The 27,435-nt window shown below is 41.5% G+C and overlaps 1 protein-coding gene across 7 annotated transcripts in view; it reads left to right on the top strand.

The window, feature by feature from the left end:
* NRIP1 (nuclear receptor interacting protein 1) overlaps window positions 1–27,435 on the top strand; it is a 121,820-nt gene that overhangs the window by 63,254 nt on the left and 31,131 nt on the right. The window contains exon 1 of one of the 7 annotated variants that reach the window (XM_053308178.1): window positions 12,404–12,424. The exons of the other annotated variants lie outside the window; for them this stretch is intronic. The gene's annotated coding sequence lies outside the window, so the exon portion shown is untranslated. Of the gene's footprint in view, window positions 1–12,403; window positions 12,425–27,435 lie in introns of those variants that run through there. 7 annotated transcript variants of the gene reach the window in all.

Here is a 27,435-nt window from a genome sequence, read left to right as displayed (position 1 = left end):
TTTCCCTTACCAGGATCCCAGTTAGAGTGTTGAAGCATATTGAATGTGTGTACTTAAGTCTGGGGACCAGGGATACTGGGATACCGATCGCCCCGCTGTTCTACGGAGTCCCTGACTGAGCTGAGGGACTTGGTTTTGGACTTGGTGGTGGTGGTCTCCCAGCTCCAGACAGTCTTGGAGGAAAATGATTATCTAGACCCATTTCAAACTGGCTTCTGGGCTGGCTTTGGGGTGGAGACTGCCTTGGTCGGCCTGATGGATGATCTCCAACTGGGAATTGACAGAAGAAGTGTGACTCTGTTGGTCCTTTTGGACCACTTGGTGGCTTTCGATACTATCGACCATACTATCCTTCTGTAGCGTCTGAGGGGGTTGGGAGTGAGAAGCACTGCTCTGGAGTAGTTCCGCTCCTACCTCTTGGGCAAGTTCCAGATGGTTTCCCTTGGAGACTGTTGTTCTTCAAAATCTGAACTTTTGTATGGTGTCCCTTAGGCCTCCTTATTGTCTCCGATGTTGTTTAACATCTACATGAAACTGCTGGGAGAGATCATCAGAAGATTTGGTGCAAGGTGTTATCAGTATGCTGCTGACACCCATATCTATTTCTCCATGTCAGCATCATCGGGAGAGGGCATAACCTCCCTAAATGCCTGTCTGGAGTTGGTAATGAGCTGGATGAGAGATAACAAACTGAGACTGCATCCAGATAAGATGGAGGTACTCATTGTGTAGGGTTGAAACTTGAGAGACTATTCTGATCTGCCTGTTCTGGATGGTGTCACACTTATCCAAAAGGAACAGGTACGCAGTCTGGGTGTGCTTCTGGATCCAAGTCTCTCCCTGGTGTCCCAGGTTGAGGCAGCGGCCAGAGGTACCTTCTATCAGTTTCGGCTGATATGCCAGCTGTGTTCGTTTCTTGAGATAGATGATCTCAAAACAGTGGTACATCTGCTGGTAACTTCCAGACTCGATTACTGTAATGCACTCTATGTGTGTCTGCCCTTGTATCTAGTCTGGAAACTACAGTTGGCTCAGAATGCGGCAGCCAGGCTGGTCTCTGGGTCATCCAGGAGACCCAGAGGTGTAACTCCTGTAACAGGAGGTGTAAGTCCTGTATTGAAGGAGTTACACTGGCTGCCGATATGTTTCCGGGCAAAATACAAGGTGTTAGTTATAACCTATAAAGCCCTAAACAGCTTGGGTCCTGACTTTGAGATTGTAATAATTATTACAAACCCTTAAATCATAGGGGATATGTAAGGATGGTGCCTTGCTATTTATCATCCTTCAATTACTCATAGAACTGACTGTGGTATCATTCAGTTCAAGCAGTCTTGAAAGTGCTTTAGTGTGTGCTCAAAGGGTTGATTTGACAACCAGGGATTACTGCAGTGCAGTGGCATTTCAGCTGTGACCTCTTTTGCTGGCTGTATCCAATATACACTCTGTACAGTAGCTTGCCAGGGCTATAAGCTATCCTGTCTATTCCAGCAAGCCACTGTATATGCTTACTGGTTAGTTGGCTTCTTTGTTCTGTTCAGATTGTATATAAAATGTAATGGTAACAAAGGTCAGATCTAGTAGATTAAAAAAAGGTGTGGGGTGTAGAATAATTTTTTTCTTTAGTTATCATTTCAGATTGAGTTATGAACACATAAAATACATTGGCAGTTAAATATCCAAAGTTTCTAGTGTATATTTGGTTCATTATTAAAATGTTTATTAAATAGGCTTTATAATATTTATAATAATGAGGAAAAAACAGTGCACTCTTATGAATTTAAAATGATCATGCTGTAAAGTATAAATATTACAGGGGGAGCTATTTGAACAAGAGAATAAAAAATAAATATATCATAGTGGCTGTCAGGCTCAGTTCAAAAGGAAAGAACATCCTTCCAAAACATAAAATTTCCTCATGTGTAATAAGTGGACAGATGTTTATTTGCATATGGGATCAGAGAATACCATCACTTAACGATACTATTATATCTACATGGTTAAAGTATATCCAAATGTAAGCACCATAAGATAACACAATATTATACTGGTAATTTTCAGTGGAGTGAAATGAGAATGAAGATTCCATCTTGTGAATGCTTGTTAAAAGTAAAAGCAGGGTATAAATCTTAGAACTGTGTAAAGTAGCCCCAATTTGGTTGGTGGGTTTCATTGACACTTCAGTGGGTCCCAGATTTGGTTTGGGTCTGGGGTGTGTGTGTGTTTTGCTTCAGCCTGAATTGAAGTAGTTGCTTTGATATTAGTGTTTTTAATTTGTTTTTACAACATAGGCAGGAGGCATTTTAAAAGTGAAGCCATGGAAAATGCTGCTTTCACTTTCTGTGAAAAAAACTGAAAACATGAAGTCACTTCCCAAGCTCAATTACTACCTGCAGAGTTCAGGGAAGGGTGCAGTAATGAGGGAGAGGTTGTATGGAAGTGAATTGGCCCAGTTGCTTCAATTTTAACTGATCCAGTAGAGTGCTACTTTGGTTCGAAATTGAAGCTTTGTGGTCAGATTGGGCTGAATAGCATCTGAGCAGATTTGGCCAAAGAAGTTTTGCATGCTAATATGTATCGTAAATAAATATTATGAAACAAAATATAGTAATTAAATACAGTAGTAATTAAATACAGTAGTAATTAAATACAGTAGTAGTAAAACTACTACCACTGCTAGTACTATTTATATACAGCTTTTCAACACAAGTTCTCAAAGAGGATTACATAGAAAAGGTAAATAAAATTAGATAGACAGTAAAATGAAAACAAAAAAGGAAATGAATAACACCAATCTGAAATGTTGAAGCTCTTGTTTAAATAGTAAGAAAAGAAGTGTGAAGAAACGTTTTCCTGAAATCCCCCCCCCCAAAGTGCAGTCTTTAACAAGAAGTTGTTCACAAGCATAATAGAGAGGTGAGTCTCATGATTAGTGAGTCTTGCCATAAGGGGGTTTGCGGGGAGAGTGGACTTAGCCCGCTCTCCCCGCAGACAATCGAGAGGGAAGCCGGAACGGACCCGGCGAGGGCTGTGGGTATTGGGGGCTGCGCGGCCCCCGGAAATTCCAGGATGAACTCTCTCATTCTGGAGAGTCCCGAGTCCGGGAGGCTGCTGGGGGTTTCCTCATGTGTTGCTGCACCACGGCAATACACGATTTTAAAAAAAAAGGTTAGTTGAGCGCTTGCTCTGCTAACCCCATTTAAGGGGGGGATATTCAAACGGGTTACCTGCCTTGGGGAAACCGGGCTTGCCTGCGAGCTCGGTGGTTCTCACAATCCATGGAAAGCGGGCTAAGCTCCCTTGTGAGAATACCCTCGGAGTTTATTTCAGCAGTAAATGTGTGATGGAGTAGAAATAGCTATTATATCATAGTCATTTTAGTGTTCATTTTCATGAATAAAAAATAATGATCATGCAATAAAGGTGTCAATGTCAAAAATTGTATAGAATGCCTGTAATACAGTTGATTTTGCTTCTGTCTCACATTTAGCCATAGAGGAAGCAAGTGTGCAGCAAGAATAAAATAAGTGGTGGCCAGAGGGGTAGGGGAGAATGAGCAACATGTACAGCTCATTTCGGCTCTTCTTGCCCCGTCCTGGCTGCCTCTCTTTATTCTCAACCTGCCACAGCATTAATCCCAGCCTTCCTAATAACAAGCCTCCCTGCGATGGGGGTCTTCTTACTCACGTGGGGCATTCTGGGACCTCTGGGGGCCGGGTGGCCTCCAATCCTCACAGCCCCATTCGGCTCTGTGATGGAGCTGGTAATTGTGTGGGCAGCTGACCTGGCCGCACAGGTTTAGCCCTCTGATTGTCTGTGGGGAGAGCGGGCTTGACCCACTCTCCTTGCAGAACCTTATTAGGCTCTATTTATTTATTTACTATATTTATTTATTTTACTATATTTATTTATTTACTATATTTATTTACTATATTTATTTATTTTACTATATTTATTTATTTACACTACTGCTCGGGACGGCTCACAACAATAAGATAGACACATTTACAATAAAATAATGGGTCATGCTAGGCCTCTCTGAGGCCACTTGCTCATATGTAGCAGCATCCAAAATGGCTGCTGTGCCATTCTACAGAGTACCGAACAGGCCGAATAATGGAAGCTGGCGGGGAGAGTGGGAAGCTCTGCTGACTCCTCTGCTGCCTTGATGACCTTCCCCAAAGGGGTAAAGGTAAAAAAAAAAAAAAAAAAAAACCTAGGGGGAAAATTTGTCCCCCCGCCCCAGACTGAACCAGGAGGGGGATTCGAGGGTGTGCCAGACCGAACTAGTCTGGTCAGATTCAAGTCTGGACTTGAACTGAACTGAGCCAGCTGGTTCCATGCACATCCCTAGCTCCCATAGCCCCATTCTTACTGGCCACCCCTGAATAAAGTGTAATATTCTCTATCATGATTAAATAGTGCACAAACTGTTGCCGGCCATGGCAAGCTGCTGATAAAAAGGACTACTACCTTGTTATAAGAAGAGGTTGTAAAAGCACCTTATTACTTCTGAGATAGTTTGAGCTCAGGCAAGTGAGAAATATAACTTGGTATTGCAGGTAGTCTTGTTATAATTTCTCTGACAATGTGATGTAATGTGTGAGCTACAAGTCAGGAAGTCCAGAAAGTGCATCTTGCTTTTGTTAAGAACTCACTAGGTGGCCTTAAGTAAGCCACTGCTTAGACTCTGCCCCCCCCCCCTGCAATATGGTGGCAAATAGTTACCTTACAGGGTTGTAAAGATTATAAGAAATTAAATATATGTGAAATGCTATTTACACTGGAAAATGCCAGACAAACCCTTATTATTAATACCGTTTGTATCATGCTGTGTGGGTATATTATGTCTGAAATCGCTATGTTCAGTATTGCTGTTTTGTGTTTGTGAATGTATTCCATGGCAAACTATATAGAGCTACAGTAAAGCCACAGTGGCCCAGCTGTAACCAGATTCCCGCTCATGAGTTTCCCTCAAGGCTACTTTCTATTATCAGTAGAGCTGCAAATGCCTCTTACTAACTCAGAAATAGAATTTTTTAACACCTGCTTATAAATCTTGACATTTGGCCTTTCCCGCCCCTCTCCCACGATAATAGTTTCAGCCTTTTTATAACACTTTATCACTTATGCAAGTATAAAACTCATGATATAAACAAGGATAACAATTATACATGTATGATTTCCTTAGTTTTCTGTTTATGGACTAGCTCAACATGACAGTCATAAGGAACTATGTGATACTTTCCCCTGGGAATAGTGTGCACTTTCTGGCCTTCCACCAGGAAGCTTGTTCATGGCTGCCCTGCAGGTATCAGCAACTTAAGGCTCTGGCCAAATCCAGTTTATGCCCAGCTTGCCCATGCTTATTTCTCATTTTCATGTGACTCCTTGAATCAAGCTTTGTTCTTGACACAGCTAAATCCATGGGGTGCCTGATGAGAAAGAGGACGTAGTTAAGTGGGTTCTCTTTGTCTCCTGCTCACCAAGCGTACCAAACAAACCACATTATATGCATTTTCATTTCATTCACATTTCTCTGTTCTCTGATAGCTGTCACATTGTTGTTTCATGTTGAAATCCTGATTGCCCTACATACCCACAAGACCTAATCCCATTAGGAAGGAGCACTGTGCACTTCTATAATATATAGATGTTGGAGCACATCTATATACTAGTAAACTTAACTAGTTTACTTGTAAAGTTATAGCATTTGAAATGCATCAATCATTCCTAGCTCTCGTTTGAAAATGGGTGAGGGGCTGCAGTTTGGGTTTGAATGTGAAGAATATATACTTGTGTCCTGAACCTGCACACCAACTATTATTCCAATATCCTAGTGTTCAGGAGAGACACTATGTTGTGTTTAAAGGCTCTTTTTTTAAAAGGGGCATTCAATTCTGAATTCATTATTTCTGAGTCACAAAATGTTCTCCACAAGAGCTTATATATCAAAGTTGCAATCTTTAAGTGAAATATCACCAGGTCTGTACGTTTGGTTGTCATGTCGTCAGTGGCAACCAGTAGGAAAAATGTGTAGTTCCATAAGAGTAATATTTTCAAAAAAGTTATCAAAAGTTATATGCTGGAAGGAAGGATATGCCTTTTTCAAAGCAGTTCCAATTTGTGTTGGAATACAGTTTTAATGTCATAAGTGGAGGAGAGGACTTGCTACACACAGACCTCGCACTCAGAAGCCACATGTTGTCCCTACCTTGAAAAGCCTTCTTACTGGGTGAATAACCCCCCTCTTTTCTTGGGCAGTGGGTACAAAAGTGACGTACTTACTTTGCCTCTCGGGAGTATGAAGCAAAAAAGCTAAGCCTTTCTAAGCTTTTAGAAACAATTTTTGGATAATAAGCCCAACCAAAATTTGTGGACTCATTTTTTCATCTATTCTGTAGATATTCTTGAAAATGGGTGTAGATGTTGAACTAGTATTCTTTCATATCCTAAGCTTTTGTACCAAATTTCATTTTGATATTTCAGTGTTCAGAGGCCTCAGTTTGCGTGTCCAATAACCCAGAGCTTAATTGCAACACTGTATATAGAAAGAAACCAACAAAATAATAATAAATAAAAATTCATATAAATGTTGCTCAATAATAACATTAATAGCAATCCTTAGTAAATGCATGCTTATGTAATTCATTATGGGGGGAAATGCAGCATGTCAGCTGTGTGCCTCTCTGTTTAACTGTCTTTTGGTATGTCCAAGAAATGCTGCCTTCTGCATCAGAAGGGTTAAAAGGAGACAACATCCTGTCAAAGACCTTGTTTTTAATTTTGCCTCTCACACTGGCACAGATCCGGCTAAGAGCAGCCCAGATTAGTTCAGAAAACCTTTGAAGAGATTTAAGATGTCCTTCAGCCAGTTTGAAGGTTTTTGTCTTGCAAATCCAGTACAAGGGCGCCTGCAGGCATCTCGACCCTTGCTGTGCTGCTGATGCAGCTCAAGGTCACACTAACCCGCCCTGTGACATTCTACAACAACAACAGGGAAAAATGATGCAGTGAAACTGCTTCAGCATTCAGCCAACCAACTATTTCCTGGCTTCCTCACTAAATGAAATACAGGGTGCGCTTTCCCCTCTCCCTCCTATATCTTTCCTTTTTCCCCCTTCGTAGATTTTTGCTGTAGGAAATAATCCAGGATTTCTGGTGTGTGTGATGTCAAGGTCATTTCTTAATTAGAACACATGTAAAGAACAAAGCTAAATGGCTTCAAAACAGCTTTGTAGCTGATGGAGAGGATTTAAATTATTTAAAGAGATAGTTTCCCAAGTATGATGAGGAAAGAATTCTAAAGACTTTCATTGTAGTTTACATATGCTTCCCTCCCCACCCAAAAATGTCAGTTGAATCACAATAATTAAATCATATGTATATTTTGATCTTATTTACAATGAAGCTTGTAATTGTTATGCCTGATTACATCTAAACTGTGAACATCCAAGTGAAACTTTATTTTATTTTTTCTGTGTTATTGGAATAAACACTATGCAGCTGCACTTATCACAGGACAATTATTTTCATTCTCATTGCTATATGAGGTTTAGTCATATTATATGTGAGACTGTTACCTGAAGATATTTTAATCAATATTCCTTCTACACAGAAAACCACTGTATAGGAAAAATCTCTCATTCCCTCTCTCTCTCTCTGTTGAGAAAGAATAAACTGCACTTCTCTAAATTTTTTAGGTCTTATTTATTATAGGTAGAGTTTACATCTGCAGGTGTTGGACCCCTAACATGTTTTATGTCTCTTATTAATCAGGGAAGTCTGCACCTATTAGTAGTATTACTTTATTTACCTTTTTTTAGTACTGCGCTGAAGATAAAAATGATGCCATTCTTTCTCAGAGCTAAATGTTTTATTTTAAAATGAGGGGTAAAGGTCAAGATTGGTAAAATGGTCAAGATGAGTAAAAAATAATATACAGTATTAACAGAAAGTGCAAAAGAGATTAATGTGGATGATAGTTGAGTAAGCGCTTTACATAGGAACTATAACCACTGGGTAGTATTCACAGTATAACTGCCACAGTGTACACCAGTGCAAGGTGCCTTTCCAACTTCACCTACTGAAACTCTCTGTTTCCTAAACATCATTGCTGAAGGTCAGGACACCCTCAGAAATAGCATAGGATGCAGTGTGGGGAGCTACAAGAGGTTAGGTGATACCTGGAAAGTGTGAGCAGAGCCATGCCTTTACCTGCAGTTCCCTTTGCAGTTCCCAGGTTTGAGGTTTCTCCCTCCAGTCATAAGAACATAACAGCCCTGCTGAATCAGGCCCAAGGCCATCTAGTCAAGCATCCTGTTTCACACAGTGGCCTACCAGATGCCACTGGAAGCCTACAGGCAGGAGTTGAGAGCATGCCTTCCCTCCTGCTGTGGGAGAATAATTTCTCTCTATCCACTTCCTCCACATCATGCATGATTTTATAGACCTCTATCATGTCTCCCCACAGTCCTCTTTTTTCTAAACTAAAAAGCCCCGGGTGTTGTAGCCTTGCCTCATAGAAAGGTGCTCTAGGTGCCCTCTGTGTCTCATCCCATGTCATTGCTGAATGTTCTCTGATCCTCAACAAAGGCCTTTTCCTGAACATTGGGGAGCTTCCGTAGGGAGGAGAACTGTAAGGAAGGTACCTTGTACTGATACACATTGCAGTAACAGGACTGTGGATACTACCCACTGTGTTGTAGACAGAAATGAAGGGTCCCTTTAAGTGTCTTCAGCTGGAATGGGTGGTAGCTTTCTTTCATATTTTGTGTTGTGTTCTGGGGTTTCCTTTTGATATTTTCCTTTTCTTTCCCATATTGTTTTAATATTCTCTAGAAGAATACATTTTGGTTGTCTTCAGAGTAAATTTCTTCTAATGATATAATGCAGTGGATGTCTGCTCTTGAGGTTAACGGAACACTATACAGGAGGACCTCGTTACCCACGGGTTTACATATCTGGGAAAAAGGCACCCAACCTCAGCATATGTGGTAGGGAAACGTAGACCTTGCTTATCCATGGGTCAGAGGTGGCTGGAAATTACTGCGGAAGTCATTTCCAGTCATTTTGCCATTTTGTTTGTCGGAGCCACAAAAGGGCTCCCATCTTTAAACAAAAAAACCCGGGAATTTTTGGGCAATTGGGGGGCATTTGGGAGGCACCACATAACTTGGCGAGAGCAGCAAAGCATGGCAAGAAGCTCCCTTGCATGTTTCCCCCTGAAAATGGAATTTTCAGCCAATTTTGAAGCATTTTCGGCTGACCGAGAACCTAACCCCTGCGAACATATTGACTTTAATGCCTCGATATTCGCGGTTTCCATATCCACGGTACAACTGCGGAATGGAACCCCCACAAATATCGAGGTCCTCCTGTATGATTCTTTTTTAAATGATACAAGAATGAATAAAAGTTTTTACACTTAGAGTTCATGGTTGGTCATATAGGTGTAACTGTCATTGGTGTGTTTGTCCCACACAAATGTGTGTCTGTCCCTTTAAGACAAAAAAGCTTTCACATAAAAAAGAGTAGAGGTGCAAGGATGAATATATGGCAGTTTGTGAAATCAAGAGTTATGTTCTTATTTATAAGTGGATGACATGATGCACAATGGATAGGAGAGTATTACAGCATCACTGCTGTGGATACATAGACAGTGCTACTGCTGGGGAGGACAAAGACTTTGCTATGAGCATTACCATAGTTTCTCATATTCACCATAATGGGATCAACTATGGCAACGCTGGTAGTGCAGCTGACATCCTCCTGAATGGCACCGCTGCTTTCATGTCCACAACATCACAGTTACCCTCCCATCCCTATAATCCTTGTGAATCATGTCAGATAGCCACTAACTAAAAATATTTAGTTATTTACTTTTGTATAACAGTTTAATTGTCTAATAATAGTAAAAGGTGTTCCTGGGCTGTTAAAAGTTTGTATTCAGTCACCAAGAATAATTTTGCTAACCAGCTTGCTGATTTTGACTAAGTGTGCTGTGTTTTTATATTCACAGTACTGGAGTAGAACTGAGCTAGTACACTCTCCAGTCTAAAATGTAATCCACTTGTATCTTTCAGTGTAGATTTAAGTGAATTCATAGATAGATGGAAAGGTCTGGAATCCAAAGGGGATCTTTTAGGGGCACACTCAGTGGGACACTAACTTTTTTCTTTCAACAGCATAACAAATCATTGTTATAACATTATTTTAGTCATTTTAGTTGCAAAAGTGTTTTGGGAAGTGGCATGGTTGCTGTTAAATTTAAACAACTCAAATTTATAGTTGTGTGGCTCTTTGTATCCCAACCATAATGTGCTGAACTTTTCTAAACCTCAATTATAGTTCTCCTTTATCAAATCTTTTCAACATATTGGTTCAGTGTGGTTAGAAATAATTTGTGCTTTTAGTGAAAGGGGCTTGGGAGGTGAATGCTTAATAGTATATGCAAGAACATTAAATGTGACCTTGTTATCCAACACCCCCCCCCCCCGTGTCTGCTTGCTTCTTAGAAAGGGACATGTATGGAGAAAATGATGGAGATTCAGAGAAGGAAAATGTATAGATTAAAACTGAAAAGTGTGAAATCTGTACCTTCTTGCCCTTGCCTGGGAATGTAGTATGCCCTTAATAGTATGTGAGACCTAAGCTCACCTGCTAATAATTTATAATTTACTGTCCTGATTCATCGATTTGTTACCACTAATTGTACTTCATTTACTTCTGTGTAGTTTCCAGTACCTAAAGGGTTGAAAGGTTGCTGTAATTGGCACCCGCAGCTGCTCTTTCTCTTGACAGGGGATAATTTTGCAGCCTATGCTTTGTGTGACAGCTGCCTAATTGGGCATTCTCCCCTTGTAGCGAGCCTGCCTCCTCTAGCCTCCCTGCTGACAAATGGTGGTGGATTATAGATGAGGACATGCTGACCCATTCGACCTTGCTGAGACAGCGGGGAGGGGCCTCCTGCTACTTCAGGGAAGTTTGGGTCATTTAAAGGACAAGGTCATGAGCCAGGTGGGGAAATGACATGATATCACATGACAATAGCCTGATGACATGGTCAGTATGTCAAGGACAAACTGATCAGTATTGATTATGCTCCTCTCTTTCTGATTCCTCACTGAAAGCACAGATATTTCAGAAGCGCTTTGCCAATTGAAAGGAGATGAAATGCCAAATGGTACAGTGAGATGTTTTTTGTCTTCCTTCCAAATGCAGGTCACATATGTAATAAAGTCCTGTCGATAATGATTCAGGTTTTCAATCTCATTACCTAGGAAATACTACAGGTTCTGATAAATTACAGGCTTCTTACAAATTACAAACAGCTAGTTGCTGTTGAATCTTTTAACAAGTCAAATTCTGGTTAAAAAGCTCTGGAATTAGTAATTCTGTACTAATCCATAGTTAGAGATACAGATTTAATGCTTTAATGTAATTGTATGAATAAGGAAAAATATACGATACTATACAATTTGGTGAATCCATCTGATGTTTGACTGATAATTTCCCTATTCAGAGTAATGAAATCACATCATCCAACTTTGCAGTCCAAAAAGGCACAACTCAGCTTCTAAACATGTATATTAAATGTACTTATGTAAAGCTGAAATAATGTTATAAGTGTTCTAAATCTTGTTATACTATTCTGATATATTTCAAGGTGAATAACTATTTGCTTGACATGTTTTCAATTTTATTCAATATTAAAAGGTTTGGAATATTTTTATAAGTAATTTGACTTTGATATATTGATGTTTTTGGCTCGCTCCAAAAATATTAAAAGCCTCTTTGAGGCATTTACACATTAAGTCAGTTCCAATATTATGAGCATCAGTTGTTTTAATTTTTGCTTCTGAAGAATTGTGTGTGCGCGCATGCGCACACACACGCATATATACACACTTTTGAGTTTTGAACTGTTAACCATTTGATGCTGAAAATACAGTTCACTTTCTGTCATTCTGGTGAAAAGAGAATCGGTCTTGAATTCTCTTGTGGCTAAATCCTAGCATCTCACCAGGAAGTAATTTTAGTTCCCTGAGGCAAAAAGCCATCAATAGTAAAGTATGATGAATTAGTTCACTCAAGTAGTTAGGGATGGGTGTGTGTGTGTGTGTGTGCGCGCGCGCTGACCTTGCTGTGCATGTGTTTAGCTGCTCTCAGTGCCTGAGTCAAGCGTGGTGGAGACTTAATCCTGTGCCCTTGTACACGTATACTTGATTAGTAGTTGTGGTTATCTCAGCAGAAGACATTCCGCCCTCCTTCTGGTATTGGTTGGGACCCAGGCATTGGGGAGTAAAGTCGAAGGAGAAAGAAAAGAGATTTTGCATTAGTATTCCATGTAAGCCTTACTGTCTGCAGAACAAATTGATTGCTACAGTGTACCTGTGCTTGGCACCACTGCTGTGAAAGAAAGGTATGGTTGTAATCTGTTTTATTGTATTACCTATTGTCACACTCCGGGAATATTTAGCATTAAGCTCTTTCTTTGGCACATGCTATATGTCTTGGTAAAGAAATGAAATAAAGGGATGAAAAGTATGAGAGAGACTATTGGAGATGTAGCTTTGTTCACTACAGTAAACTATGTAGTCAGTTGTAACGAAACACATTTTTCCTGAACACTCCACTGTTAGCATAAAATGAACTCAACCCCACAAAAAAAACCACTATTTAAAATGCTAAGTGATACAGATGCATGTCAGTTTTTTGCTTATATATTTTTAAAATTACCTATGATTTGTAAATTTTCTACTATCAGAGGGATAGGGAAAAATCAGTGGATGCAAACACTGTTTTGTTGATCAGCTTAACATGTTCTGCCCTTTACTGCACTGCTACTGCATACTATACGATACTAAAAAGATAAAATTAAAGGAAGATGTTCATAAATGGTAGTTGCTGCATGTTAATCTAATATGGTAAGGAAGTGGTTCTTAAAAGCAGCACGTGCTGTCTCTCAGTAAATAGATAGATGGATATAAATGTAGATAGCCCAAACTAGTGTGTGTGTGTGTGTGTGTGTGTGTGTGTGTTTTAAATACCTTTAAACTCGTATGACAATTTTCTGTAATTTTCTTTGGGGGGAAAAATCTGTAGTGGTCTTCCTGTTTTGTTTTGTTTTTGGGGACATGTCAGCAACAGAGTTCTCCAGTTAACATGCAGAATACATTTGTATTTTTCCCTGAATCCTGCTGATGTCAGTTTATGTGACAGGAAGTGTACAGCACCCTGTTAATAAAGGTTCAGGCTGTTTCAAAGTGGTCTCTGTAGAGTGCTCCATTCTTGATATTGCTGAAGTTGTGTTTGTAATTATTTGGATGTTTGCTTTTGACTATGTTAAAATATTTAAATTATTTTGGATCTGGTAATACAGAAAGTCCCAGTCAATTTAGATGTGGAACAGGTGCAAGCTTGTGTAATTCATTTCAGACTTTTACAGAACTCAGGTTAACTGCTAGTTAAGGGAATGACAATAGTCATTCCTACAGGTCTGTTAAAACAACATTTGTTATCAGAAGCTTGGTTTGAAATAAATCTAAGAAAATGTAGTATTGAAAAATATAGGTAGGGAATGTAGCAATTATGATGTATTGTATAGCCTTGCATATTGAAGTTATCATTTTACAGATGTGCAGAGTGCTTTTTGTAATAAGATTATCCTTGAGTGTCTCCTCAAGAGTTTATGAATGTATTGTGTGACTGAAAGTTACTCATAATAAAAACCCTTTGACAGTATAAGAAACATGGAGTGTTGTAATATGTGTTCATACACAGCAATAACAAACTTAAATTACATTTCAAATAATGTTTTGGGGAATTAGATATTTTCTGATCCTGTGGTACTTTGGATGTCAATTATCAGTTGAAAACAATAAAGCAATATAAATAAATGAGTAGTTGCTTGAAAATAAGATAAATACTGAACATTACATTAAAATCACGACCCTCTGTGTTTTCTTGGAAGGAAGTTCTGCTGAGGTTAATGGGACTGACTTATAAATAAGCGTGCAAAGGAATGTTAACCAAATATTTAGAAAACCTGTAAAATGTTATTCCATGTCAAGTATTATTATTTTGCCTGATATTAACTGTGGTGTAATCTTGAACCATTGTTTGTGTTACTTGGAGTTATGATTGATTTTGTTGTTACAGAAATATGGAGCAATTAAGCTGTATTTGAATGTGATTAACTTTATTTCCAATATAAACATAATAGAAAATATATAAGGATTAAAACTCAATTCAAATCTCTGTTGAGCAAGTTCTAGTCATCCTTGCTTCCCGCCGCCCCCCTGCTCCTCGCTTCGCCTTCTGGGTAACTATTACCTAAACAGCATTTACTTACAGAATTTGAAACCTGTAGTTTCTGTTATTGTATGTACTTCACTTTACATTTCTCTTATCACCCATGGCCAATCTGGAAATAAAATTGAAATTGACTGTTTATAGTAACACATATAGGAGAATCTGTAGCCGCCTCATATAGCATATTTTAATTTCTAACATGCTACAGGAATCGTGGATATATTACAATTTTGGAATTTGGAACACTGAACATTTTGACTGTAGCTGTGTGATCCTTTGTCATTTGTTCAGATGTGCTGATATAATTAAAATATTTTCGTTTCAAGTTGCTCTCTTTTTAAATCAGTGTTAGGGCAAAAAATTTACTCAATTTCAGTTAGGAAACATGTACAAAGTGTATATGGAAACAGTGACTTAGAGGAGGAGACTGTTTCTTGAGGATGAGTAGTTATTCTCTAAAAGTAAACCTTTTTGGCTGTAAGAGTGGAGTGTGTGTCTGATTTTAATTCAGATTACATATCTCTGTCTAGTTCCTTTCACCTATTCCCCCTGCCTATCTTTGCCACCACTGAAAATTATTCTGAAAAATAGACTTTATTTCTCATTCCAGGACCATCAATTTCTGTTCCGTTTTAGACAAATTTGAGGCTTTGCCTCCATCATCCATGCACCCACACTTCTGCTTCCCTTTCTCAATAAAATATTATATAAATTGACTGTTGAAAATCTTTGAGGCCTAAAACAGAACCTTGAATCATGTTCTGAAATACGCAAGGAGTCAGTGCAATTCTGAAAGATTTGTTGCATCCTTCACAACCAAAAGGCAGCAAGTGGCATTTGCTATATACAAAGTAGAACCATGTATTCATGGTTCCAGTAGGAGCTACACTGACTAGCAGGACTTTCCAAGATCTCAAGCAAGGGACCTCAAGCAGGACTTTCCAAGCTCTCCTGTTCCTTGCCACCTGCAATCTTTTTTAAAAAACTGGAAATGACTTTTCTGTCTCTTCCATATAGGTCAAGTATGGAAGAATATAGAAATCTTTGAGCAGAATGCTGTCACTACAGCAGCAAACTTTGACTAGTATATGGAAGTAGATCCTGGGACCTGCATGTAGAGTTGTTGGTTTTTAAAAAATCTTTGATAGAAATTTAAACTCATCCTGGTCTGCCTTTTTGCAGTGTCTGAAGTTATGTCTTCATTTTACTTCCTAAGATATAATTGATTTCTTCTTTGTTGTATCTGCTCCTTTGTTGTTGTATCTGCTCCCTTGAATTAATTCAAGATATCCTAGTGGTCTCTTTATACCAGTTTACTTTTTCCCATTTTTAATTAATTCTAATAATCTGCCTTAAAGAAAATGAAAGGCAGTAGACTGTCCAGTTCAGTTGTTGTTAGCTCTGTCCCCCTCCTACACACAAATTCTTGGACAAAGTACATGTGACCATAGAGTGGATGCCATTGGGTACCTGAAAAAGCTATCTGCTTCATGGCTACCATTTCTTTTCTGAAATAAGATATAAAAGCTCCAAGTGGTTGTGCTAGGCTCATTTTTATATTATGGGGGTAGCGTGGTTGCCATTATTTCAGGCTTTAATCATGTCATCCTGATAAATAAAAATACAAAAACCACAATCTAGAGACAAAATAATGTGGCAAGAATATCCCGCTCCTGGCGACCAGAACTTGTGTGCGTAGGGAAAAGGAGCATTTTTCTTATTTTTCCTCCAGATCCTTTTCCTCCCACAGTTTCCCTACAATGTTAAATTACTGAAATAACATAGAATGGAGCCACAGAGAGTCCTGGCTCTCTGGAACAAGTTTGTTCCCTCAAGACCAAGGTGGTGGATCTGGATAAGCTCAGAGACAGAGAGGCATTCAGATGAGACCTTCAGGAATGTGGTAGAGGCATCCAAGGCTGATAGTTCCTCTTCTGTCAGGGAGAATGAAGAGGTTGGGGAGGGAGGACATAGGTCTGAGGAAGAGGGAAATGCTCCCTTAGAAGGGACCCTTCCGTGGACTATGAGCCCATATCCTCTCACACAGGGGATACTCCAGGGGGTGGGGGCCTCCTTGTAGTGAGTGATTCGACCATTAGAGGTATAGAGAAATGGGTTTGTGACTCGCGTGTTGAACGCATGGTGACTTGCCTGCCTGGTGCGAAGGTTGAGGACATCACACAGTGTCTAGATAAGCTGTTAGGCAGTGCTGGTAAGGAGAAAGCTGTTGTGGTGCACGTCGGCACCAATGATGTGGGGAAATGTAGTTGGGAGGTCCTGGAAGCCAAATTTAGCCTGATAGGTAGCATATTGAAGTCCAGGAACCCCAAGGTAGCATTATCAGAAATGCTACCTGTTCCACAAGCAGGTTCAGCGAGTCAGGCAGAGCTGAGGGATCTCAATGTATGGATGAGACGTTGTGCTGGAAGGAGGAGTTTAGATTTTTTAGGCACTGGGAAACATTTTGGGGTAAGCAAAACCTGCACAAAAGGGATGGGCTGCACTTGAATCAAGATGGAACCAGAATGCTGACACTTAAAATCAAAAAGGTTGCAGAACATGTTTCAAAATGACTCCTGGGGAATAACCAACTGGAGCTGGGCAGTATCCGGTTCGGTAAATGCCATCCCGTAAGGTGTGAGGGTGTAAAAAAATTCAGATAAAACAGAAGGGGACAGAGCAGAACCACATAAAGAGCAGGCAGGAGGCTGTGCTAGCTGATCAAAGAGCCAAAAGAAAGATAGCATACACTAGGTAAAAGATTCAGTATATAGGTGCTTATATGCCAATGCCAGAAGCCTCCGAGCCAAGATGGGTGAGATGGAGTGCTTGGTCGCTAACGAAGAAATAGATAGTGGGCATAACAGAAACATGGTGGAACCGTGAGAACCAGTGGGACACTGTTATCCCTGGATATAAACTCTATAGGAAGGACCAACGATGTGGGGCCTTGGAGGTGGAGTATCGCTATATGTTAAGGAAGGGATAGACGCTAACAATCTAAAAAACCTAGGAGGACCAGAGTCCTCCACAGAAACCCTGTGGGTGACAATATAAGGCCTGAAAGGAAATGTGCTGCTGGTGACGTGCTATCGCCCTCCTGATCAAAACTCTGACAGTGACTGGGAGTTGCAGGAGGAAATCAGGGAGGCATCAAGGAGAGGCAGGGCAATAAATAATGGATGACTTCAATTACCCACACATAGATTGGGTAAATTCACAGTCAGGTAATGACAAAGAGGTCAGATTTCTAGATATGCTGAATGACTGTGCTCTAGAACAGTTGGTCTTGGAAACAAACAGAGAGAAGTCAATCTTGGACTTAATCCTGAGTGGCACTCATGTCCTGGTGCGTGATGTCAGTGTCATCGACCCATTAGGGAACAGTGACCAAAGTGTGATCAAATTCAGCATACATGCTGGAAGAGAATCACCAAGGAAGTCTAACACAGACTTAAAAATGGGTGTCATGCAGAATTCTCTGGGTTTCTAGTTGCATTGACTGTTGCTTATTTCTCTCTGTCTGTCATTCAGTGGCAGTGTGGTTCCTCCCTGCACTGCCTTGATGTGAAGGAGGGTAAATAGAATCTGCTAAGAGATAGGGAAGTGCACAAAGTTTCTTTGGCACCGGCGGGGTAGTCCTTTAAGGGTGGGGGAGGGTGCACTCACCCCTCCCGCCGCATATCCCCCGCGGGCGCTCCATTACTTTTAAGCCCCTTGGGGCAGCAGCGTTCCTCCTGCCACCCCGTTTTCATCCGTGGCCGGAAGAAGCAAGCGTGTGTGCGCCCGCATGGCAAACGGGTGAGCACCGGAATGGACGCACAAGCGCTTGCTTCTTCCAGCCGAGGACGAAAACAGGGCAGCAGGGAGGAACACTGCTTCCTCGAGGGGCTTAAAAGTAACGGAGTGCCGGCGGGGGATATGCGGCGGGAGGGGTGAGTGCACCCTCCCCCGCCCTCAAAGGACTTCCCCCGCCGATGCCAAAGCACTGAAACGGCTCCCGGAGCCGAAACGTTTCGGAGGCCTTCATAATGTCCTCCGAAACATTTCGAGCACAAGCCTACTCTTAGATGTGATGTCTGCCTGTTTTGGTACAACAGCAAAAGAGGGCAGACAGTTACAGTTTGGGGTCAGCAGCATGGAGGATTGAATTCAGCCATTGACCTCCTTCAATAGCAAGACTTCCTCCTCTCCAGCAGTCTCATTGATGAGGGGGATGGACATAATTGCCTTCAGTTTGCCACGCTTGGAATGATTTGTGGGCTGTGGGCTTTCCTTCCCACAGTGATGAGATGTTGTCCTGTTTGGTCATGGGTTTTGAGTCCTCAAAACACGCCGCCCCTGAGTCCTCAAAACACAGAGGCTGATGTCCAGAGCAGCTTTCTGGTAGTGTAAAAGGAAAATGTGTCGGCACAGGAAAGAACTTTCCTAGCTGTGCAGCAAGAGGGAGCACATTTTGATAACTCTCTCTGGGTCCGAGAGTGCCCTGTTTCACCTGAAAATGTGTTCCTGAGGCTGCATAACCCTCAGGGGCACATTTTTGGATGGTTTGCACTACCAGGAGTCTGCTCTGGATGTCAGCCAGATGTAAATGTCAAAATTAACCCTCTCTGCACTAACAAGAATGGTAAGTATCCCATCCCCACCCCAAACCTGGTGACAGTTTTCTGCTAGGAAGAAAAATTGGAGCAAAAGGTTCCAAGTTCCCTCTCAGGCCTCTCCAGATAGGGCTGAGAAAGATTCCTGCCTGAAATCTTGGAGAAGCTGCTGCCAGTCTGTGAAGACAGTAATGAGCTTGATGGACCAATGGTCTGACTCAATAGAAGGCAGCTTCCTATATTCCTAATTAGACTTTCTCCTGGAACTTTATTCTCTTGTGGCAGCAATACAGGAGCTTACACACAGCCTGAACTTCTGTGAAGGAATTATTGTAAGGGATGTATTGCTTTCCATTCTCCAGTGTCTCTTGTTTCAGTCTGTTTTATTTCCCAAAGCAAATAACAAGAAAGTTTTACTAAACTAGTCACTTGGAGGGTGTGATAATGACTGGAGATCTAGTGCTGATTGCAAAAGCTTTGTCACCTTTTCTAGTTAAGATTTCTGAGCACTGAAGCATTGCTTAAAGATCAAAATAACTTGTTTTGAAGATCAAATTGCTCAAAGATCAAAATAACTTTAACATTACTTAAAGACCAAAATAACAAAAGAACATTGCATGTTCTTTCCCTCTACTTCTCCCCCTTGGCATGAATGATCACCAGCAGCCTCAGTAGGGATGGGCCTGGACCGGTCCGGAGGCCATTGTAAAGGCCTCCAGACCAGTCTGGACCTGGGCGGTCCAGTTCGGGTGGGGGGGTGCCTTTAAGAGCGGGGACAGGGTTTACTTACTCCTCCCACCACTTTCCCACTCTGGCGCTGTAATTTCAGAAGTAATTGGGGTGGCAGGATACCTCCCTGCTGCTCCTTCCCCGCTGTCACTATTAAAAACTCCCAGGAGTCCTTTGCGCGCACGTCACAGAGATGTGAAGCGCGTGCACAGGACTCCTGGGAGTTTTTCATAGCAACAGCTGGGAAGGGGTGGCAGGGAGTTATCTTGAAATTACTTCTGAATCCTGGAGGGGCGGCAGGGAGGTATCCTGAAATTACTTCTGAAATTACAGTGCCAGAGCAGGAAAGCGGCGGGAGGGGTAAGTAAACCCTCCCCCTGCTCTTAAAGCCACCCCCCACCCCAGTCCCGGACCGCAGTTTGGCGGTTCTGTGCACACCCCTAAGCCTCAGTCTTGGTTAACAATTCCTTAGTCATGATCAATAATAGTCAAGATTTAGCCACATTTAAGAGATCACAAAATTTTGTCTACACTGTGCTTAAGACTGGAGCATACATAATCCATGATCATCCTTCTGACTTCTAAAAATGTTTTTAAAGCAGGCTAACCAATTATGATCAGAACAGTCGTGCTGGAGTAGGAGGAGCTAATGCCCTTCTTCACTGTCTTTGTTACCACATTTGCTTACAAATGTGTAGGCTAGCCACATGTATATCTATTTTCTCAGAACAAACTGAGAGAGTTAGCTTGAAACCCAATGCATAGCAAATGGACCACAGTGTAGACACAGGCAAATGTCAATATAGGAAACAAGGACATAAGGTTTATTGAAATAGCAGAGGCAGAATTTGTTATTGCCTCTGCAATAAAGTTATTGTCTTTTACAACCTTGCTACTGTCACATTTGAGCAGGAATGAATGCAACTTCCAGGAATAGATGAGGGAGGAATGAAGGCCCTAATGACTGGCAGGTGTTGGAATGTGGGTGGAAAGAGAAGGGAGAAAGCTAGAGGAAAGAATGGAAGAGAGAAGCCAATTTGTTATCTATCCATACCTATTATTTCATGGACTATGCCAAAAAGGATGACTTCCTATCCTGGACAAGACACGGGGTCCCTAAAGGTTCTACCAAAGGAGAGCAAGGAGAGGCAGCAGTTCTGTGGCACTATGAGTGCCATAACTAGAAAAGGGGAACACTGAGATTACCAGGTAGAAGGTGCAGTGGTTAGCCTGGTAAGCCCACTAAGGCATTACCCAGCCTAGGGTTCCACTCAGGAGTCTAGGGACTCTCAGGTAGTCAGGAACAAGGACTGGGGTTTCTAAGAGTGGTCCGTTCAGTCCAGTGCAGATCTTCCCACAGCAATCCCATGTAAGGAGCACTCAAGGCTAGTTATTTCAGCTCAATAATGATTCTGGACTCCACAGTCCAGTGTTCCAGTTTAGAGGCTGAGCAGCCGGTGATTCAGCTTAGAAAGGGGAAAGGGTGTAAGTACAATGTCAGCTGGGTGGCTTCTGGAGCAGTAATTAGCAGCTTGCACCGCCACAGTCCCACAGAAGCAACAGTGATGCTTCCCAAGAACTTTCAGCATGAGCCTCCACAGATCAAAATAACCATGTATCTGGGGAAGACTGAGTCTTTTGTCAAATTCTGCTCTCCAAAAAATCCCAGAGGCTGGAAAATATTAGGTTTCAAATTATACAGAGGGGACTGGACTTGGGAAGGCTGTGAGTGGGGTGGTAGCTCTTCAGAGGAATTCCAGAATAAAAGGGCTCTGTTGTGTCTGTCCGTATAACTGCAAGGCACCTGACCCTTATTACACTCCAAGCTAAAGGTTTTCCAGCCTCAAATGCTTTTAGCACTTCTTTTGTTGTCTGGGGCTTAATCAAAGAGGCACATGATTCTATGCAAGGTGCACTGCCCTTTCTAGGCAGCTTTTGCATCATTATTGTTCTGTACAACACTGCTGTTTGATACAAACAGAGGCAACTTCCTCTATGGCACCACTGCTTGTCTATGCTACTGTGTTTCTGCATGAAGCCAGAGTTTCTTAACAAGAAGGGAGACAGGGAAAAGAGACTACTAACATCCTAGTCACACTATTCATTGTGAAAGTATGGATGCATAGGAGTTTTACAAATACTTTTAGAGAAATTTAATCTTAATATTTAGTATATTGGAAGCATATGAAAATCATGGAGGTTTAAATGAGAGAAATCATGAAAGGTTGACTTGGAGAAAATACCATAGTGACAAGAGTCCACTAGTAATGAAAATAAGAGAAGGTGGAAATATATTCTAGAGAAGAACATAAGGTGAAAACAGACTAATGTTTGAAAACAAAGAAGGAAAATGGTAAGACAAAAGATAATCATCTGGTAATGAACCTGGGTTACAAAGTATATAGTCATGATGACATTGAAGGAAGCTCGGTAAAATAGAGAACATTTATCTTCATTGGACTGCTCAGCTGAGTACTGAGTATTCTGACCTTGATTCTTTAAGAGATGGATCATTTCAAAGCCTAAATATAGGGGGAAGTGGTCTTGCCGATAAAGTTACAGACACTTGATTTAGCACTGGATAAAGTTCCTCTTCTTGCTAAATTTAAAGGAATGTCTACTTAATAGGATAAAAATGAAGGATTTTCTTTGCCTTCAGTCTTCACTATTTTTACTGTACTTCTATCTTCTCCTTAACTATTTAGACAAAGGTCTAGGTTGGCCTGTTTGAAGAAAATGACCTTCTGTTTTAAATTCATTTTTTAAAAAAATCACACTTCTTTCATCTTAAAGAAAAGAAAAGAAAAAGCTATTTTTCTTCCATAGTGGCTTGGCAAATTTTAGCCTTCCTACATTCCTGTCTCAGCTACTGTTTTTTCTTACTTTTATAAAATTATGCTTCATATGATAGTCCTTCTTAATGTCTCTTTAACTTTTGGCCTGGCTTTCCTGAAAAAGCAAGCCAGGTTATCAGTGAGGGCTAATTAGTATCTAGCATTTTGGGAATAGGGACACCTGCCAGCTGTGAACAAGGCTGACTACTTTTTAAACATTAAAATGTTATATATCAGGTTATTGATATTTAACTGATATTTAACTGCTTAAAGATGGGAGTATATATGGCTGTCAAGCAAAAGCTTTTTGATGCATTTCAATATCTGGCTACTGTTTACTTCTTTATTATCTGTTTTATGCCAAGTTAAGGGTGATATCTATCTGTAAGTTACACGATATAACAACTAAGTCACCTCAAGTCGCACACATTACTTATAAAATATTGCCATGTCAAGATATCTTCATGAATAACAGTCAGTGCAGCCACCGCCGGGGCGGGCAGCGAGAGGCACCTTTAAACTTAAATTTGTAGGTGCTTATCTCCACTCCAGCCGTATCTGCAAGCTTCTCTGAGCAGCAGCACGTTACCAGCACTCTCTGCGGCGGGGATTGGCTCCACCAATCACCTGCCTTCTGTGGAGCTGTTTCTCCGCCAGCAGCCAGGTGAGTGGTGGAGCTGGTGCCCGCTGCAAGGATTACTGGGCAGTGCGAAGCTGCTCGGAGCAGCTTGCAAATGCAACCCGAATAGAGGTAAGCACCTACTAATTCATGCTTAAAGGTACCTCTCGCTTTCTCACTGGTGGTGCCCTCACCGCCACTTTCTTTGCTACTACATCAAAGAATATAAAATAAAACCTTGGGTGAACATCCTAAGTACTTCATGTAAAACCTATATAACAAGTGAAAATCATGAAAAGTTATATGTATAAGTTTATGCAATTGCTTTAAAAAATAAATAAATAGTATAACTAGAAGGTGAAGCCTACTAGTCATTGGACAAGCAAAGTAATTTTGCGTAGATTACACTTCTAGGAAAGTTCAAAGAATTAAATATGTGTCACAGAATCATCATCATCATTATAATGATGGGGGAGAGTAACTGGCCCTATCCACCCTCAGCACAGTACTTCCAGTGACTGTTGCTGGTGTCTATCTTGTGTTTCTTTTTAGATTGTGAGCCTTTTGGGGACAGGGATCAATCTTATTTATTTATTATTTCTCTGTGTAAACTGCCCTGAGCCATTTTTGGAAGGGCAGTATAGAAATCGAATTACTATTATTCATTCATTCATTCATTCATTCATTCATTCATTCATTCATTCTCTTAGCCAGCCACAGCCATGTGTGGGGATGTGGCAAGGGCTATGCATGTCGGCGGAGGAGGCACCTGATTGTCTGGGTGCTGGTTGGCCGTTGGCAATGGCCTCTGTGAGGAGGAGGCGACAGTGGCAGCAGGCCTAGCCCAGCCACGGCGAGAAGGCTGCGGAAGGCGTGGTGGTGGCGGACCTATGGCCACTGTGAGGAGGAGGAGGGGGGAGCGGCGGTGGCAGGCCGAGCCTGGCTGTGGCAAAGAGGGGCCGGCGGGCCCAGAGGGAGTGGCAGGCTCGGCTGCGGTGAGGTGCCGGCGGGCAGCTGCAGTGCAGAAGCAACGGCAGAAAACGTGAACCCCGGTCAGGGAGTGGATGGGATAGCGGCCTGGTAGGGGGGGGAGAAGTGGCCTTGCGGGGAGTGGGGGGGAGAAGCGGGCAGACGTCAGGGAATGGAGACTGGGGTAGAACCTGAGGGCTTGGAGTGTAAGGGGAGTGTACTACCACACAGATGTTCTGTGCATGATCAGCTAGTGTTTTTATTAACGTGCTTGCAAAAGTGAAGTAAAAATAGTATGAAATTTATAGTATTTCAACTTCAAACATTATTCATTTTATTGAATAATTACTATTTATTATTATTATTATTATTATTATTATTAATTTGATTTCTATACTGCCCTTCAAAAAATGGCTCAGGGCAGTTTACAAAGAGAGATAACAAACAAATAAGATGGCTCCCTGTCCCCAAAGGGCTCACATTCTAAAAAGAAACATAAGACACACACCAGCAACAGTCACTAGAAGTACTGTGCTGGGGGGTGGATAGGGCCAGTTACTCTCCCCCTGCTAAATAAAGAGAATCAGATCCAATCAAATTTTGATCTGAGAAAGATCTTCTGCTTCTCTTTGGCATGATGTTGTTTGTGAATTATTGATCTGATGACTGAGTGTTAAAAATCTGTTGACAAGCATAACGTGATCATTATCTTCAGCATTTCTGCTAAAAAAAACCACACACACACTTTCACCAAGCATATTCCAGTGTAAAAACTGCATTCAGCTAATTTAAGTGGCAGGTATGTGTATTCAAAATTTGGTATTTGTAGGTTATTGGGAAGTTTGACGGTTTGGGCCCGGGATACCTGAGGGACTGCCTGCTCCCAAGGGTTACTGCCAACTTGACGAGGTCATATGAGGTGGCTCTGCTCCGGGTGCTGACAATGAGGGAGGCTCGGTTGTCGTGCACGCGGGACAGGGCCTTCTCTGTTGCTGCCCCCAGACTCTGGAATGCTCTCCTGGTGGCTATTTGCTCCTTGGTCTCCATCACAGCTTTTAGAAAGAATGTAGAATGTTGGCTTTATGCCCAGGCATTTATTTGATTCTCTGCTACAGCTCTTTGTACTCCTCATTGCTTTTATGCTTGTGTTTTAAATTTTTAATCAGATTTGTTTAATATTTTTCACTTAATATTTTAATTGTGTCTTTTTAACCATCTTGTTTTTAAATTTTGCTGTAAACCGCCTTGGGATTGTTTTAATGAATGGCGGTATATAGATTTAAGACTCGATCGATCAATCGATTAATAAATGTTCCGGATATGAGAGTTAATGCAATATACTGAGGTTGTTCACACAACCTTTGAGAGTTCCGTGTAGGCAGGATAGTGCCTACTTCCACTTCCACTCCCGCACCCCCACCTCAGACAATTTGACATGGTCAAATTAGTACAAATTCTTCAAAATAAGTAATAAATTATATTAATATACATGTAGACTATATTTGGAGTAAATGAGGCTTTTCACACAAGCGGCCCTATGCAGGCTTGGGCAGCTGATCCTGGCACTGTCCTCTCGGGTAGCCCTGGATTTTTACCCAACTGTTTACCTGGGTAAAAGGGTGCAAGTGTGGAAAAAAGGGTTAAAAGGGCACACAGCCTGAGCAGACACAGAGCTGGGTGCCTAAAGCGCCCAACATGATAAGATGCCTCAGTGCACCACACTCATTGTGTAGTGCATTGTGGGATATCTTGAAGCTGGGTCGCATTTTCTGGGCCTCCAGAACACTGTGCAGCTTGCAAAAGAGTTGGTTGTGTGGGCACATGGGCCATGCAGCCCAGGACCATGCCGAATTTTCTGGGGGGGAGTATGCTATCCTGCCTCCCACCCTTCCCGCATTCTCAAAGGTTATGTGAACGACCTCGGTATATAGCATTAACACTCTCTCACTCTCTCTCTCTCTCTATATATATATACATATATATACACACACACACACATACATACACTTTTTTTTTTTTTGCCTGTGTCCTACAAGAGGTGAAAGAATTTAAATGTTAAGGAATTTTTAAACTAGGTCTTGATTCATGCCAGTTTTGCAAGAATGAGAAGTAGGGGAAGAGAACAATAACCAGGCTAGTACAATTCTAATAAAACAACAATGCAGCATAGGGGTGTACACGGAAACAGCTGGCTCGGTTCGGTTTGAGTTCAAACTGCACTCGAACCTGACCAGACCAATTCAGTCCAGCCCCCCATCGAACCCTCCCGGTCTGGGGGAAGGGGGGGGGCTTTGCAAATTTTATTTATTTATTTTTTAATTATTACCTCTAGCCCCTTTGGTGGGCTTCCTAAAAGCAGAGCTGGGGGGTGTCCATGAAGGTTCCCCCGCCAGCCACATTTATCACCACCGTGGCCCATAAAACCTTCCTTTTTGGCCCATTTGGGCCTCTGTAATTCGGCACAGCAGCCATTTTGCCTGCCGCTACACATGTGCAAATGGCCTCTGTGAGGGCTGGCATGGCATGGCCCAGGGCCTCGCAGAGGTCATTTGTGCTTGTGCAGCGGCCATTTCTTAAAAAAAATAAAAAAATAAAATTGTCACTGCCATTTTCAAATGACCTCTGTGAGGCCCTGGGCCATTTGTATGTGCTGCGGCAGCAAAATGGCCACTGCTCTGAATTACAGAATTTCACAAAAATGAGAAGACAAATTATCACTGGTGTATTAGAACTAGTTGTCCAACAAGTTATTCAAATTCCAGCATCCAAGAACATATCTGATTGGGCAGAATTTGGTAAGCTCAAATAAAACAGCCCAGACCACTAGTGGGGTTTATAGGGGGAAGGAGAACTATTGTTGTATTCTCCCCCTCCCCCCACTTTTCTCCCTTACTATTGTAGCATCTCATTGCTGCTATGGTAATGACTTTTCATGACATGGGAGTGTTGCATTTAATTCTATGGTCCCATCTTTTTTCCAGCCCTGAAGCAGAATCCAAATCCTATTTGTTATAGTTGTCGAATGAAAATGACAGGATAGACCCCAAATTCCTGCTCTTCAAGGTTGAGATGCTCACTGCTCATCACTAATGATGCGAATAAAAATAAAATAAAATCCTCATTCTTCAAATCTAATTACCAAGCTGGAAGCCAAAGGATGCAGTTCTCCAGAATGCTTAGGATTGGGTCTCAAGTAACTTTTAGTATTGTGTGCACAAAGAGTATAAAATATACCCCAAACCTGTCTAGGATGAAGAGTATGTGCAGAACATTATTCTTATATATTCTCCTTTAAAATCCACGTGAGCAGAAGCCTGATCCAAGCCTGATGTCTGCCCAAAGGCTGCTGACATATCTTTTAAGGTTATGA

The sequence above is a fragment of the Hemicordylus capensis genome, chromosome 3 (assembly GCF_027244095.1).
Source record: "Hemicordylus capensis ecotype Gifberg chromosome 3, rHemCap1.1.pri, whole genome shotgun sequence".
Taxonomy (NCBI): domain Eukaryota; kingdom Metazoa; phylum Chordata; class Lepidosauria; order Squamata; family Cordylidae; genus Hemicordylus; species Hemicordylus capensis.
Note: the sequence above shows the minus strand (reverse complement) of the source record. Positions and strands in the feature narration are given on the sequence as shown.